Below are 11,250 nucleotides of genomic sequence, written 5' to 3'. Positions count from 1 at the left end.
ATCTCAAAGCAACCTGTGGGCCTTCCCATTTTATCCTAGCTAGTGACGCCGTTAGCACAGCACAGGCAGGGGGCGGGCTGCTGCAGACCTGCAGCTGTCTTCCAGGGAAAGCCACCGACAGAGCTAATGTCCCTTTCAGTGGAAGCTTCACAGCTGCTTCAAGATAGGCTGGAGAACCAAAATTAAAAAGAAAAGGAAGTAGAGGTCAGCAGCTTATCCATCTTCATGCTCGCCGCTAAGTCTCGACAGATCGCCGCTTGCCCCTATGTTGCCGCCAACTGTTCGTGATGATGTGGGTGAAATCTCTTGCCACAACTTTGAGGATGGTGGTGGAGATTTCAACTACGATTATGAGAAATCTGAAGAAATTGCTTCAGCAGATCCGGAGGTCAGTCATACATATTTCTATGAAAAAGTAATTCATAAGTAATTTGCTACAAAGGATGCTCTCGGTAGAAGTAATTATTGATATGCGATATTTGGTTTTGATGTATGTAGGGTAATGACCAAAGTCTCTCAAATGAACTTGTGCCGAACGTTGGCGTGACTTTTACTTTAGAGGAAGATGCACACAGATTTTATAATGCATATGCTGGAAAAATTGGGTTCAGTATGAAGTGTCACACAAAACATAGAGCAGATGGCACATTATCTTCAAAGTACTTTGTTTGCAGTAATGAAGGTCATAAGAACATTAATCCAAAATATCAACCAAAGAAAGAACGCGCTTCAACAAGGACACGTAGCAATGCTCGTGTTCAATTCTATGTTTCACGAGAAGGAATCTGGACGAGGCAGAAAGTCATACTCCCACACAATCATAGCTTTGTAAGCCCTAACAAAGCACACATGCTTAGATCGCAGCGGCGTATGACAAAAAGCGGATGAACACATAATCAGCAAAATGCGTCAAGCTGGAGTCAGACCAACTGAAATATATGACTTTTTTCAACGGTGGTCAGGTGGAGGTGAGAATGTGCAATTCTGGAAAATGGATTGCAATAACTACTGCTGTTCTGCTACATGGTCAATATATGAAAACTTAGAATACTAGTTGTTAGTCCTGTGGATCCAAACAAGACCTTAGTTGGGTATTCAGCTGATAATTAGTTAAATTATTAGCTAGCCCATTTGGATTCAAGGAACTAATTATTAACAACTAACTACTAGCTTTATGGATCTAAATGGGACTAAGGCTGTTTCCAAGATGTTGCGATTGCTGATGGCTTCTCGGAAATGGAAATCCCTCGCTGGGGTCTTGGGCTACGGCTGCTCGACTTTTCTTTCCACGTCGCTGGCGCTGTGCCTGTGCTGCGACAACTGCTACTGTAGTTTGGCATCTTCGGTCTAGCGGCACTCCAGGTAAAATCATAGCGTCGTCATATGCTAGTTTAACTGCATGACGCAGGAGCCGATGGAGACTGGAGCGGCAGCAGCAGAGCAGAGATAGTTGGCTTCTGGCTTCCTGCAAGGACTTATCAGGATTCTGAATTTCTGATGATGTGTCCATCACCTGGAATAGAAACTCAGTATTGCCAGGTAGACAGGCCGCAGCGCGTAGCAGGACGGCAGATCATTCATCTTCCTGCCCTCTCCTCTGCGTGGCCTGATTGATCGACCCGCCATGTTATGGTAACATGTCATGGTCCCTGAACAGAACGGATTAGGTGATGGTCTAGTGATGACCATGAGACGCGTACACACACACAGTGACCCAGCATGGACCATCTGTACTATGCCACTGACACACAGTGGCCTGATTGATCGACCCGCCATGTTATGGTAACATGTCATGGTCCCTGTAGAACGGATTAGGTGATGGTCTAGTGATGACCATGAGACGCCATCGGTGGTGAATCAACTCGTACACACACAGTGACCCAGCATGTACTATGCCAAGTTGCGTGCGGTTCACCGGCAGGCGATTAAAAGGCCGGGCCACTGATTAATCCGCGTTAGCCAAGGCCAACGCCTCTCGAAGAAGCGGACGCGCACGATAACGACACGATCGCGACGTACTTGCGCAACGGTTTCTCAGGGTACCGTGGTTGCCTGGCAAGTCGAGTAGGAGTACATCACTTCGGCGAAAAAAACTACTACTAATGCCTGCACAATGATGTTCAGTTTCAACTTCAAGAGCATAAGCAACTCTATATATGTCATCCATGTCCTCCGTCACTGTAAGGTTTCAGAGAAGTGTTGTTTCGTAAGCTGTCCATTTGCAGGCTAAAGGCTACGCGGAGGATCAGCGTATTTTACCGCATGATGATGGGCCACATAAGCACTATGTTCTACTCATCTACTTTTCAGCCGACTAGTGCTTATTTCGGCTTATTCTCCCTCACAGAAATATTATTGAATCAGCCGAAATCAGTTGAAATGGGACCTAAGGGCCTGTTTTAAATTATAAGACGGTACAACTATTAGCTTTATGATCTAAATGGGACCTAACGGTCTATTTGGATACACATAGCTATTTACTAAAAAGAACGTACCCAGTGCAGAGAGCTCCCGTACTGTGTTGGGTCTAGACAAGGGTGTTAAAGAGGAGAGCTCCACTACCTCTTGGAAGCATAAACCCACTGTTAATATACTCATGAAACAACAAAAAGATATAGTGCAACAAACACAAGCAGCCTGTTCGGCTGGTGCTGATACGATTGTATACGATCGTGGATTATTACCGCTGACTGGTTTGGTGTGAAAAAAAAATACTGTTATGACTAAAAATTTACGATCGTTTACGACCAAGCGAACAGACTGAAGAATGCTCAAGAAAAATTGTAAAAACGGCATGGTGGAAAAGGTACCAGCAGAGCGGCATCAGTACAACTGTATAGGTCTACATCCAGCACGCTACAGAGGCAACCTCTAAAAACAATCCCATGGAACAAAAAAAATACAGAAACGTTCAAGGTACGATGACTTATATCTTTCACTACATTTATAGTAGAGTTGTCCAAAGGAAGAGGTCAAATTTTACCTTGTTAATATTTACGCTTTTCTTGCAAAGGGTCGTTGATAATTACAGGAATATAATGGAAGCAGCATCTGTTTGAACTGTTTACTCTCATTAGTATCCAGGAAATTATTACATGCCATTGGCTGTATCAAGTAAGGTAGGTAGTGCTCTTTCTTTTAGCTCCAGTAGTTCAAGACACCATGCCCGTATCAATTTCCACGCTCACATGTGGACTACCAAAATGATGGAGACCGGAGGCAGCAGTACAAAATCTGGAAAGATGAAAGGAATTATAATATAGGGGGGTGTCTAACACATAATTAACACAATGCTGACATGTATATGTTGAAGTAAATGACTTATCAGGAACATTGAAATTGTACGGTTAAAATGGTTGGAGAGCAAATTTATCTGGTAAAGAAACCCACGATGTGGTGTAGTAAAACTAATACATTAAGATGGATAGTAGCTCATTATGCAGACCTCAAATCTTCTGAATAAGGCCTGGGCCTCTGCATTCGTCTTACGGAAGAGCCGCTGCTGAGCACGGGCCAAGGCTAGGTGATGTGTGCTATTCATATGGATCTGAGGTGAACACGATGGATGTTTTAACTCTAAACTCTAGAGGAGTGAGGTGAGTTCCTGGAGTTCGCAGAGGACGTTACCTAGATGCTGCAGGGAAGCAGCGCTGATGTAGCTAGTGCAGGAAACCCCTCCATGGCCACGACCGCACGATACCGAGGTGGGCCTGCGGTCACACTGACGCCAGTTTTGCGCCACCCCCAACGCTTCTCCAGCCATAGCCGTGGTCCGGCCGTCGCATATGGCCAGGCATGTATATCTTGAGCAATAGTATTATTCCTTGCTGCACATGGAGAGATTGTATTTTTAGGTAGCAGGCAACGATGGTACCTGCAATGCAGTATAGCAAACATAACTTCGACGATGCAAAAACTATAGATGTCTTGGTTTGGATCAAGATCTAAATATTATTTGCTTTTAGTTTTTATGACCAAGGCACAACTAACTGCAAAAGAAAAGGGTGCATTGAAAAGTTACAAACCTGAATTGGAGATGTTACGACATCATCACTGGTCCCATTTGCCAATCTGCCTTTGTGAGCGCATATCAGGATGTTGTCTATGGCACTGAATCTAGGGACATGAGGGCCAGCATCATAAGGTGGTTGCGGGAACAGAGCCTTTTTGGCGAAGTTTCAGAATCAGAGTCGAACTTAGAAGAGAAGGGATGGTGTCTGACTGCTGTAGCCTTATTTTACCGCCACAGATACCTGAGCGTAGATTGGTAGTACCTATGGATATTCTCGGCGAAAGATTCGTAAGTGGATCTCAGACAATCCCTTTGAGCAGAGGTTGTATCGGCCTGCACTATATGAATTGAAGGGAAGAGGAAGACAGTCCAAAAATGTTTTGGACACAAAGGATGCAACTGTGAAGGTACCACACAGTTAACATTTTAGCTCAGATAACAATCATCCATTGATACTGTCAGCAATGTAACAAAATCAGTTAGGGTGTTTACACTGAAGCAGAAACAATTGTCTGAAGAGATCATGAAAGTATGCATTGACAAACAACTACAACCACTACCTAATCCAGTGAAGAGAAGGTACCATGGATAATATGCAGTAAGTGGTTACCAGGCTATGTCCCATCTATGCGATACAAATCTATGGTTAAGGGAGAAGGATTTGTGACTCAGAAGAGAATGGATGAAAAAACAATCGCAATTTTTTTTTGGCCTGTCAAGGTTACTACGCCAAACAATTCAACATACTTCAAGCAGCACAATTTATCTGGCATTTAGAAAATTGGATAAGAAAGACAATGTCACCCACATAAACTCTATTGTCGGGTGCCATTCCATCAGATAGCTTGAGAGCATGTAGATCAATGCATGTGGAGGCTACTATGACTGCTACTCAACATCAGAAACTGCATCTAGTTAGGCTCCTTATCACCAGAAATGTGCAGCAGGCTATTCTTGTGAAAGTTTTGAGTAAAAAAATATCTCAAGCCTAAGGATGAGGAAGAGAAACCTAGACAAAGAGCAAAATCGAAGGAGGAACCATAAATCAGAGAGCACTCATTGGCTCGTGTAGCAGGGGCGGAGCTACAGGGTGGTCCCTGTGGGCCGCGGACCACCCTGTAGATTTGGCCCAAAGTCTAATATCCCTCGGTATTTTGGCCCAAAGCCTATTCGCCTGTGCTGCCGATCGAACCTGGTGGAAGACTCGAAGCGACGTCTGCAACGCAAGACCGCGACCTGCCCCTTGGTTTCTGACTCCAACCGCTCGACTCGACGGACTGCAGCGTTGCAGTTGCAGCAGCGGAGCGCCGGAGCGGCCGCCGCCCGCCGGCCAGACGTCGGAGTCAGAGGCTAGCAACGCACTTCAGTACCTGTATGTTGATCCTGATATCCTTTCTTTACCAAAGTTCTATCACGTCTCTCTTTGGGATTAAGCCTTAAACTGCTAAACAGGAGACAATCAACGATCTAGTGATCTGCAGTTCAACTTCAATTCACGGCACATCCCAGTTTGCAGTTCGCCACTGCCGCGGTATGCAGAAATAATTTAGTTTCTATTTCATCGCAATTTTAAAATTTTATTGTAGCACTGAAATGATTTAAATATTTAATTAAAACATTATATCATTGGACATTGGGATTATTTATTTCTCTTTCAGATTTGTAAAAAATGAAGAGTGGTGATATTGTCTCTCTTTTTTAGAAATATGAATCAAAGAAAAAGGCTTCTTCTCCATCTCCGTTCCAGAAGAACAAATTTGTAATATTTCAATTCTATGTTAAGAAAACTATACTCTTCTATTTTATGAACTCTGTATGTCCTTTTATGCTTAATCGCATTTTGTAATTCATATACTTGTGTACTGATGAGTTAAATTTATAATGGTTAAACAAAATTTAGACAATGGACCACCATAGCTATAAATCCTGGCTACGCCACTGTCGTGTAGCACCAATTGGACCTAAAAGAAGCACATTTGGCAATCAAGACTCAAGAACTCAAAATCCTAATGCTCTGACGGCAAATGAGAAGACACATATGAAAACTAAAACCAAAATCAAACTTAACTGAGTCGAATCAGATGCGATACCTTAGCTGAAGACAGATGCCATTCTTAGAGACAGGACATGCAGATGCTATTCTTGGCAGCCAAGGAGCTGAGGCCATCGTTTTCGCTGTGACATGAAAATAATCGACGATTTGTCCTCATGGTATTTAAGAAATGCAGCGAGTACAGCAGTACAACAAAAAAAATCATGGGCACACGCATACCAAAACTTTGAATACCCGGCATAGACGGTGTGGGCGATGGCGAAATATGCTGGAACCTATGGAATCCACAAAAAGATATGAGATACAGTGTTAGGGATCAGAGGTGTAAGGAGATCGGAGTTCGGAGAACCAAAGCTTACCTCAAAAGAAAGACGACACATGAACCGAGGAAATCCCGGGTGGACCCGAGCATGCGACGGAGCGGGCAGCGACCACACCTAGAATCCGCTGCACGACTCGCAGCGACGGCAACCACAGGAAACCACACCCATCGCCGCCGCCGCTGACACAGGATGCGGAGCAAGAAGGCAAACAGGTAGGGAGGGAAACCGTGGGAATCGAGAAAAGGCGAGGAGCGAGCGTACCTCGAGGGAGCGGGCTCGTCGAGGAAGATGACGGCTGGGCGGCGGCCGTGAGCGGAGGGGGCGACGTGCAGGTGACGATGGAGAATCTGAGGAAAGCAAATCTACGACGGGAGAAGGCGGCGAAGCAGAGGCGCGTGCGTCGCGGCGGGGGAGAGGAAGAGGCCGCGGAGCCTGCGAGGCGGCGGGCCGCAACATCCGCGCGTGGGCCGCAAGATCCTCCTCCCGTCACATTTTAACAGATTATTGCATCTGTCAGGTGGGTCCATGCATGGAAAATGTCCAGGCTGCCCTTGACTCACGGTGCCCAACCTCTCCTCCCTCGCTCGCTACTGGTGTCACTGAAGGCCGCCATATTTTTTAGTGGCTCAAAAGGAATTTCGATATTTTATAATGGCTTACATATAAAAGGCTTTAATGAAAACGTGGCGTATGTTTGCTGTGATTGGAAAAGGAACGGATGGCTGGGATGCGTTCAGGGCAACAGTAGGTCTCCTGTCACATGAACAAAGGATCTTAATATTATATGATGATAAATAATATGATATGTATCTTACACAGCTCAGCTCAGTTCGTTAAGGAAATTCATATGTATATTAAATTCTAGACTATAGCAACGCATGAGCACATCTCCAGGTTCAAAAATGAAAAAGAAAAAACAAAAACAAAAACGGACAAACTCGATTGGACTACGGAGGCATAAATATGCTTTGCCTGCTGTGCTATTCAACAAATGGGCTAAACCATGGCACAACCCACACGAAGCTACTGGCGGTTGCTGTGCTGACGAGCGCATGCAGCATCCATGCACAAGTTTTTTTTATCAGACACGCAAGTTTATTTTTCACATGACATATAAATTATATGTCATGTTTATGAATATGTTTTTTAAATTAAAAAATTTGTTAGTACCATTAATTATGAGTTGTTAAGGAAATATTTTTATATACTAAAACATAATATGTATATTTATGGCTCATGTATACTGTCACGATGTGTATGTTTACTTTTATTAAGTTTCAATATAATAACATTTATAAAAGTGTGTAATATAGAAACATATATAGGCTTTATGGTTATTTAAATATTTTTTCTTATAGAAGATGTTGATAATTTAGATGTAGATTTGAGGAGATATTGTATAGGTATTCTATGCAGCACCTATTATTCATTACCCGGGCACGCGTCATGTACTCGTTTATCGAACTTCCAGCCTGGCCCATTTTTATTTCTCGCGGAGGCCCAACCACTGTCCCACCAATGAGGCCATGATCTTTTTCGGTTCATCATCATTCCCCTCGCCTGCTGTAACACCCCTGGTGTTACGAGCTTGTTTAGTACCACGATTTAGGCTTAAGTAAAATTTTCGAAACGAGTTCCTCGAAGTTTTAAATTTTAGCACGCATGAAATGATAAGGCGAATCTTACGTGATTCGCTTTTGTGGTTGAAAGGAATCAAATGAATATAGTGAGTTAGTTTACTTAATGTAAAAATATGCTAATAAGATCCTAATAAGAAAAATAGAATAAGTGGTGTTAACTGTTTGGCATGAAAAGCAATTTTTGATAAACAAAGATAATAAACTTGTGCATGCTACTTAAGTTAAGTTTGATGGGGAAGAGATGTAGAGGAATAGGTCACTTTAATTTTGGGAGGATAAATGTTGTTAGTTAGTTTCCTTGGAAGCTCAAAAAATCAAATTGGAAATTAAATCCACTTTTTTTGGCTAAGTCGGCAAACATCGAGTTGTTGTTGGCAATGCTATCTTTGGCATTTAAATTCTAACAAAAATGATAAATACTCGCGTCATGTTTTTGCACTATTGGTTGTCTCTAAGTGAGCTCGTGAGCGTGGTGTAGATTGAGGTGGTGTGTGAGGTCGCGATGCACTCTCCAAAATTGCCCTAACCTCCATAGAATGCGCTGTGAAACAGATTTTGGAACCTAATCCATGATTTGGCCCCAGGTGACGAACTCAAGTTGGCAGTTCCTTATCTCCCTCTCTAGTTGCTCTCTGGTCATGAGGTTTACTTCGCTAGTTAGCTGTTAGTGCCGACTTTAGGTTGATGGCTTCGGTTGAACCTCAATTGAAATACTAAGTGGATTTTGCTTCACTTTAAAAAGTGTGCGTAGCACCGTTTCTAGCTACTCGGGCTCAGGGCATGGTCACCGCGCACGCTACTGCCCTGGTTGGCGCTGTGGCTGCAGCCACTGCCCCGCTGGTCGGCCCCGCGGCTGTCGGTTCCGTGCCTGACTGGGTTGGCCAGCCCCTCCCTGCCGTGCTACCAACCCTGTGAGCCCACGTGCGTGCGCTGTCCGCCGTATCACGTGGGGTCGAGCCTGACGCCGCAGTCGCTGTCGCTTGGCCGACATGGCGTTTGTCCTCGCCGTCTGCTCCACCGACCGCGCATAGTCCTAGGGCGTGCGCCAAGTCATCGCGACTGTGTCGTTGGCCCGGCCAGTGTTGCGACGAGACTACTCCCTGCCCTGCCCAACCTATCCACCCCGTCCCGCTAGCCGACGGCGGTGAGCTCTGTTAGAGCTTGGCCGTTTCGATTCAAGTGCGTCGTGTCGAGACTCCACTCGCATGTGTCTACATGCTCGCATCGCTCCACCAACCGTGACCGCTCGCTTTAATTTGCCGGCTCACTGTGTGCTTTTCACTCGGCCGCACCACGCCATGGCCGTTGCCTCCTCCTCCCTCCTACGCGGCAGCGAGTTTCGCAGCTCTTTTCCTCGCACCTGCGTGTATCTTGGGAAGCTAGCTAGGCGCCCTACCGCATTGAGCCTCAGCCGAGCACCAATGGCCACCAATTTGGCGTTTCCCGCGCTGTCCGTCAGTTCGCCACCGTAATCTAGGATTTGGGGGTAAGGCTCAAAGCAACGGTAGCAGTTCAATTGAGTGCAATTTTCACTTGATATAGTTGTTATTGCCACTTGGTTCTTGCTGTATGGTACAAAAATTACGTTCGCTCGATCTTATCTGATGCAACTATCTCAGTTCAATTGCCATTGGCCTCAATGAAGTACTATTTGGTTAGTTCTCCCTCTCATTCAGGCTGCTACTTGTACAGAAGGTGGAAAAGGGGAAGCATTGTCCTGACCTATTACCTATATTTGCATGAGGCCCAACCGTCCATCTCAGATTTGTCCAAGTTGAGTTGCCATCTCCTTGAAGTCCACCCTTAAATGACAGACATTTTGAATAGCTGGTAAGTCTATTTGTCCTCACGGAATAGATCTAGCCATGTGCATGCACTTTTGTGAATTTATATTTGGCAAGTACTCCTACGTAGAAATCTGAGCAATTTTGGTTCTAAAAATATGTTCGTGCTCACTTTTCTTTCTAAAGAAAGTTTTGCTTAGATGAAGTAGCATTGCTGAAATCTCATATGCGATTCTGTTCAGTTTTTCTTTCATTGCTTAGATGAAGTAGCTTTGCTAAAAATATGTTTCTTATTCTAAAAAGGAGCATATCCTTCAATAAAGTACCAGAATATTGAATTTTATTTGCATAATCTGTTTTTGTGTTGTTCAAGTTGTGCCAGATCTCTTTTGAAGACTGAATTTGTAGCTTGTTCTATTTAGTTAATAAAGATGCTACTGTGAAAGTATTCAGTAGAGCAGTCTTGTATTCTTGAATGGTGTTATGTCAGTTCTGAAATTATCACCCTGCTGTCAAATGTTTTTTCCTGCTTTAAACTGAATTATGTGCTTTCAGTTCTAATTATGTGCTTTCACTTAGCAAGTTTCAGTTATCAATTTCAGTTTGCTTCTAATTATGTGCTTTCAGTTGAAATTTCAGTCATGCTTCTGCTTTGCCAATAGGTGGAGTTCTGCTCCTAGAGAATGTTAGATTATACAAGAAGGAAGATAAGAACGACAATGAGTTTTGCTAAGAAGCTAGCATCTGTTGCTGACCTTTTTTTTTTGTCAATGATGCATTTTTCAGCATGGCACACAGAGCTCATGCTTCAACTGAAGGAGTTACCAAGTAATTTTTTTTGAAGGTTGCTTCTACATTCTAAACAAGTCATAAGAGAAAAATGCCTGATTATAGTTCAGAGTTGTCTTTGTACATAGGTGCATGACACCGCCTTGTTTTATTAGGTGGTTTTCTGTCAATGACACTGCTACAGGAGCACTTATGTCTTATGCTAGTTGCACTTTAGTGATACCAAAGAACTATTTCTAATCGAGAACGTATCCTGTGCAAACCAAGCAAGCTGTGCAAACTTGCAAACTTTCAATCAAGATCGTAGGATCCCCGTCCGATGGCTAGGGAGAGAGGTGGGGTAATTTTACAAAAAAAAACGCTCGCCATTAGCCTTAGTAATCTTGTTTTTTTTTCAAATGACCCCTCCCTAATCACATTACGTGAGTCGCTTCGTTTCTGCCCCGCCGCCTCTTCGTTCTCCCGTACACGATCGACCCCATGAACTCCGACGGCCGCGAGCCGCCCTCCGCCCTCGACGGCCATGGGCCGGCGCTCGCCCTCGAAGGCCGTGAGCCCCCGCTCGCCCTCAACAGCCGCGAGCCCCCGCTCGCCCTCGACAGCCGCGAGCCACCGCTGGCCCTAGACGACCGCGAGTTGCCGCTCGCCC

At 44.4% G+C, this 11,250-nt stretch overlaps 1 long non-coding RNA gene across 3 annotated transcripts; it reads right to left on the bottom strand.

Moving 5' to 3' along the window:
- Positions 1 to 2,967: 2,967 nt before the first annotated feature.
- LOC136483530 (uncharacterized) lies at positions 2,968 to 6,873 on the bottom strand. 3 transcript variants are annotated; one of them, XR_010765471.1, is made up of 7 exons: positions 6,425 to 6,873; positions 6,285 to 6,340; positions 6,103 to 6,187; positions 4,026 to 4,467; positions 3,628 to 3,874; positions 3,446 to 3,547; positions 2,968 to 3,234 (listed from the first exon to the last, which is right to left on the bottom strand). It is a non-coding gene; the product is annotated as an uncharacterized lncRNA (long non-coding RNA). The 3 variants fall into 3 exon arrangements; XR_010765470.1 differs by lacking the exon at positions 3,446 to 3,547; XR_010765472.1 differs by lacking the exon at positions 3,446 to 3,547 and having other exon boundaries at positions 3,628 to 3,827.
- Positions 6,874 to 11,250: the final 4,377 nt, after the last annotated feature.

This window comes from Miscanthus floridulus, chromosome 9 (assembly GCF_019320115.1).
Source record: "Miscanthus floridulus cultivar M001 chromosome 9, ASM1932011v1, whole genome shotgun sequence".
Lineage (NCBI taxonomy): Eukaryota > Viridiplantae > Streptophyta > Magnoliopsida > Poales > Poaceae > Miscanthus > Miscanthus floridulus.
This window is presented reverse-complemented; position numbering and strand designations above follow the sequence as displayed.